This window comes from Augochlora pura, chromosome 7 (assembly GCF_028453695.1).
Source record: "Augochlora pura isolate Apur16 chromosome 7, APUR_v2.2.1, whole genome shotgun sequence".
NCBI lineage: Eukaryota > Metazoa > Arthropoda > Insecta > Hymenoptera > Halictidae > Augochlora > Augochlora pura.
Window position 1 is genome coordinate 2,359,013 of NC_135778.1, and position 6,242 is coordinate 2,365,254.

Below are 6,242 nucleotides of genomic sequence, written 5' to 3' on the forward strand. Positions count from 1 at the left end.
GCGAAGTGAAGCGCCGTGGAAAGTGCCGCACATGGGACCTCGGTATTTTTCGGCCGCGGCGTCTCTCGAGCAACAACGGCGGCGACGCGCACCCCATAGAGGCCCCCTGTCAACCAACCCTCGTCCCGTTTGCCAATAGAAACGGTCCCGGCCGAGGGATCCCGAAAGGGGCGGCTTTCTCGGGACCCCGGCGGGGACCCATGGGAATATATCTTGTCCCGCGGCGAGAGGCGCTCCTTGAGAAAAATTTGCCGGGACAAACGATCGGGCCGCGCGCGCTCCCGACGATGACAGCCGCGCCGAAGGGGGTGGAAACGGCGATTTATTCGGCTTCCGGTGAGCGTTAACCTTCGCCGCGTGAATGCACGGCCGGCTTCACCTCCGTCGCTGGAGCCTCTCTCTCTTTCTCTCTTTCTCTCTCTCTCATTGTTCGCGGTTTTCGACTGGATCAGGCATTTTTCTGCGCGGCCGTGTTTTTCCACGGCTTTTTATTATTGACAAATATTTGCCTTCGTATTCTTCAGAGATTCGGTATTTTCGGGAACGATTTTGGGGAATGCCATATAGTTTTGGTGTCAGGATTTCGTCACGGTTTTTTCTGGAACTTTGTTTCATTTTGTTCGATTTATTCTACTTGTCTTTTTGTTATTTTATTCTACTTGTCTTTTTGTTATTTTTTTTCTAATTTTCAATTTAACGACGAATAAGTTTTTCCTCGCTTTGGTACACGGAAGCGGAAATTCCAGTTTCTGTATCCCTTGGAAAGCGAGGCGCCGGTTTGTTGCTTCTACGATGATGACTAGATCATGGATGTTAATGCAAAATAGTTGTCGCATTGATTTTAGAAGGTGCATATTTATTTTTATTAATTTTGAGAAGTGAATATAATAGTAAACGGTTCTTACTGTATCATTGAACTTGTACTGTACAGGTTAGTTTGTACTGTACAATTCGGCTCGTGCTGTACAGTTTAGCTTCCACCGTAAATTTCGACTCGTACTATACATTTTAGCTGGTACTGTAAATTTCAACTCGTAAAATAACAGTTCAGCTGGTACTGTAAAATTCAACTCGTAATGTAACAGTTCAGCTCGTACTGTACAGTTTAGCTTCCACTGTAAAGTTCGGCTCGTACTGTACAGTTCAACTAATACCGTACCAGGGGTGGCCAAGCTCCCTGATAGTCCGAGCCATTTTTCAAAATTTGAAATTTTTCGAGAGCAGCAATTAAGTACGTAATATAATAATTTAGTTAAAATATATAATAGCAGAAAAATGAAAAGAGGACTCCGGTACATTTATCGAGAGCCACAAATATAATCCTTCTAAAAGCCGCAGTTTGGCTTTTCCTGTACTATACAATTCGGCTCACACAATATTATCACCAAATCTCGAAATAACTCTGCCACAACCACGACCATAATTCTTCTAAATTAAGAAGTCAAAAATTACCGATTTTATTAATGAATGATTTAATTAATTACCTTAACCTAACCTCTAAACCCTAACGAGTAGTCGCAACTCTCAGAATTTCATTCTAAGCCCCGGTAATGATTAATTACACGGTTATCGTTTCCATTGTTAATTCGGCAAATGAGTTCGTCCGCGGCTCGACGCAATTAAAAGTTCCCTCCGCAACGTTTCATTGTGCTCTCTCTCTCTACCTACCAGAGAGCTCGCGCTGTACAAAATTCGTTGCAGCGCCCGGTTGACACGGTTACAGCGCCGGAGTAGTTTTCCCGGAGATTCTTTTTTCGACAGCGCGCGATACTACTCGAATACTCTCTCGGGTCACGGGTCAAGGGTCGCGAACGCGTATTTATCAGCGTGGTTACGTTCATTCACGGCGTCGTTCCGACTTTATTTCGTTCGACGAATTCGCTCGGCCGCTCTTTATCGTTCGCGGTTCCCTCGAAATTCACAGCTGTTCGCCGCCGAGTTCCTGAAATTTGACAGAATCGATTTGTCGGCGTTCGATGACGCGTTTGCGAAAAAAATTTGCTATATCTTGGACACGGGAGCAACGTCGTTGCTGCGAGTATGCTTGCACGTTGTCATATCGTTGTATAAAATATTGAACGAGAAGTAATCCAATTTATTTAACCATTTAAAAAAAAGAATCATACCACGTCAAAATTAGTAATTTAATATTTATTATATATTAAATGATGTTTTAATATTATATGTATGTATAATATATGTATATATATATATATATTTATAATTGTTGTTTTGAAAGTTTAATGATATTGAAATTTATTTAAAAGTTGATTGTTTAAGTATTTATACAAGAATAAATTTATTTTAAGAATTGAAAAAGTTATGGAATCAAATTATTAATAAGTAAAATAAAAATTTCGAAAGTCAACGTTGAAAAATTCCTCCTTTCTGTACATCTTCGCCGTGGATTCACCGCGGCGTCTTCCGCGCTAGTAAAGGGTTTCGCGTCTCCTTCCGGGCCGCGACGCTCGTTCGCCGGCTAATGAAATTTCGGCGCGGGTTCGCGACACGACGCCGCGCACAACCGCGGCCTGTTATCGTCGTAATAACCGGCGACCCCCCCCCCCCCTGTTAACGGAGGACCGGCTTTAATATCGATAATGAGAACCGGGCCAAACCTCGCCGCGATATCGGCGATTTTTACGCGCCGTCCCGATCTATCCGATTAATTAGCGGACCGTTTCGAATTGGAAACAAGCTGGAACCGTTCCAACCGGCGCGGCCACGTTATCGATTCATTTTTACCTGGGAAATTATAACGCCGCGGATTTTTATCTCCCTTCCCTCTCCTCCCCCCCACTTCGCGGTTTTATTTGTTTGTCGCTGCTCGACTTTTTCGAAACATCGACGGAAATATCGCGCGGCGATTTTATTTCGTGGAAAAGTGACGCGGGCGATCGAGATAAAATCGATCGGGAAATTGGAAAATCCATTGCGTCGTGAATTGTATTATTTTTTGTCGGAATAAAATCTTTATCGACCGAATTACAGTAGGCTGTAAATCGATTTTTTTTTAATCAGTAGATATTATTATCTACGTTATCTATTATGGGGATAAAATTGTTAGATTTTGCCACTTTAAGTTTCAATATTATTTTATATATTATTCTTTTAAATTAGATACCTTTCGCGATTAGTGGAATAAATGAAATAACGATTAAGTAAATAAGATACGTGGAATCAATATTTCTGAATGCTAGCGTTACTTATTCTATATCTTTACGATCCAATGGCGATATAGCATTAATAACCAAATTATTATTTATTTCTAAAATATAAAATATGAAGTACAACATCAGTCATGAAAACTAGAAAAACGTCAAATGCTTTAGGAATTATTAACACGTTTGCAGTCAATTAAAGAATGCCTCGAAGAGGTCCTAAAGTAAAAATTGACACCCTCGACCCAAGGGTGCAAAGAATGAACAAAAAATAGTCGCGCCACCGCTAGAAGTACAGGCATTCGACGCGAAAACTCGCGAGTTAAAGTCTCGCTCGAGCAGAGGTCGTCGACAGAGGTTCGGCAGAGGATCGTCGCGGCAAACGAGATCGAGTCGGAAGCGCAGAGTCTTCGAAGCGGCGGAGCGCGTCACCCCCGTAGAAGGTTCCATTATTCCGAGCAATCCTCCTCAACCCCGCGGCAAATCGACTTTCCCCTAAAATCGAAAGCGGCGACGTCGGTGGGCCGCCGGTCACGAAACCGCCGTCTTCGCTATCGATCTTACTGCCGAAGCTCGAACATGCGCAGCGCCGCGGGAACTTCGCCGGGCTCCTCTACTTCAATTTTGGGCCGGAGGGGTTGCTAAGCCGTCTTTCCGGCGCGGCGCGGCGCGTCGTCCCTCGGGAACAAAACAAGCCTCTCTCAACTTCTCGTCCGCGAGAAGAAGACGGTCGTTGTTGCGCGCCGCCTTCTAGGCGCTACAATCCGTGTCGCGATCGCCGTTTCGATTCCGCCTCGAATCGGCGCCGAAGGAAAGAAGGTACGCGCACGCGGCGACGCCGCGGTCTCGGCGTCTCGTCGCCCTCGTGGCCGCGGCCGTCGCCGACGACGCGGTGGCGGCCATGTTTGCGCCGGCACGGTAGGCGTTCACGGGCGGTACCATCCCTCTGCCCGTTCTCCAACGACTTTGGAGAACCAGCCTGCCCCCACCGGCGATCGTCTGCTCAACTTCTGGTGGGGTACCGCGAACGATCTTTCGTTGGTGCCGGTTCTACCCCCCACCGCTCGCCTCCCCCAACCCGCTCGCCACCCGCCCGGCTCGTTTTTTGCTCTCTCTCTATCTCTCTTTGTCACACTCTCTGTCCCCTTTCTCTATCACTCTCTCTCTCTCTCTTCCGCTCGCGTATCTCCGATACGAGACTTGTAGCTGCTTCCCGTCCTCCCCCTCCCACCTCACCGCGGCCCCCCACCCGTCCGCTCGCTCGTAGCGTATCCATCCGTTCACGCAGCACAGTCCGGACGTCTGGAGAGGGTAGCCTTACCACCACCATCCACGCTCGCGCCGACGGGGTGGGGGGGACACGTCTTCGACGAGGCCAAACGGGAGGATCGAACTCTCTTCGCGTATCTGTCTTTTCCTCTCCTCTTTCTTACTCCTTCGCTTCCTTCGACTTCGCCTCCGCCGCGTCTCCACCCTTGTTTTACCTTTTTATTCTCTTTCTCTCTTACCCTCTCTCTTTCTCTCTTTTTCTCTTTCTAAACCGTCGCGATCGTCTCGCACCGCGCTCCCTTCAACCCCCGGAACTCCGCGCCCATATTTTTTCGCCCTTCCTCCCCCCCTCCCCGATCGGTGGCCGCATCGCGCGAGCCGCTTTTTTTCCTCTGTGCCGCTCTTTTCCGATTTCCTGGTCGACCGCCGCCGACTCCTCGAGGAGGACCCGTCTCGCGCCGCCCCGATGGCCGACACTGACAACCACTGGACTCTCTCTCTCTCTTTCTCTCCCTTGTCGAACTTTTAGAATGTGTATATATATATATATATATATATCGTACACGTACAGAAAGTAGCCGCGGCGTCGTGTGCAGAAAAGCGAAAAGAGAGCCTCCGATAGGCCGCGACTGCTGTTGGGCCGCGCGCGCGAGATACCTTACGCCGGATAAGAAATGATCATTCAAAATGGCCGACGCGCGCCGTGCAACTCTTCGAATCCTTAGCTGCTATCGATCCACCGAAACGCGGACCGACCATAGAGCGATATCTTCGGTTGGTCGATTTTCTGAAAAATCTCCGCGGCGGTTTTGTTGATGCGTTTATTTGCAAGACATTTTTTTTGTGGTTATTTGCAAGACATTTTTTTGCGTTTACTCGCAAGAAATTTTTTTTTGCGATTACTTGCAAGACACTTTTTTGCGTTTATTTGCAAAGAAACTTTTTGGCGTTCATTTGCGTAGGACTGGGTTCGCCGATTAGGTCAATTTTAAGTAGATATAGTATATTTTGTGCTAAGTATAGTACTCCGGTTTTTAGAAGAAGCGACGCTTTGATATGGGGCTATGTGGATAAATATTCACAATTAGTTCGTTGTTATTCCGTGTATATGCTAGAGGTTTTAATAAAACATTTATGATGTTTCTTCAACGACGTCTTCGTTCCGTATGGTATTTAATTATGTTACGATCAGGTCACGGATTTTACGCGTTCATAGCAAAAGAGGACAGTGGAAATTAAATAAAAATGAGCCGAATTTTGGGATAAATTTGTTCCGTCGAAAGTAACGTGATCAAAATTAAAAATTTGCAGATATCATAACCTAAGAATAATTAGATCACCCTATTAAGCTGCTTACAACTTATCGCAATTATTATTTTACTATTACTATATTATTCGTACTATATACTATATTATTTAGCGTGATAAAATTAAAAAATTGCAGATATCATAACCTAAGAATAATTTGATAACTCTACTAATTTATTTTACTATTACTATACGCTATTATTTTACTATTACTATATTATTTATTATTATTATTAACGTTACTATATTACTCTTATTACTGTCATTACTGCATTATTTAATTCACGTTTCTTAAAATCCAATTTAAAAATTCCCACGTTCCATAAAAATCGTCCAAGTTTAACTATCGTCCTTAATCGCCCCGTTTAACCATTTCATTATTTAACCATTCTCCCTAGCGAAATATGACGTTAGGCGCCTATCCGAAAAAAAACGGGGGGCACCCAGCCTCTAAACTTCGAGCCCCCCCCCCCCCCCCCCCCCCCCCCCCCCCCCCCCCCCCCC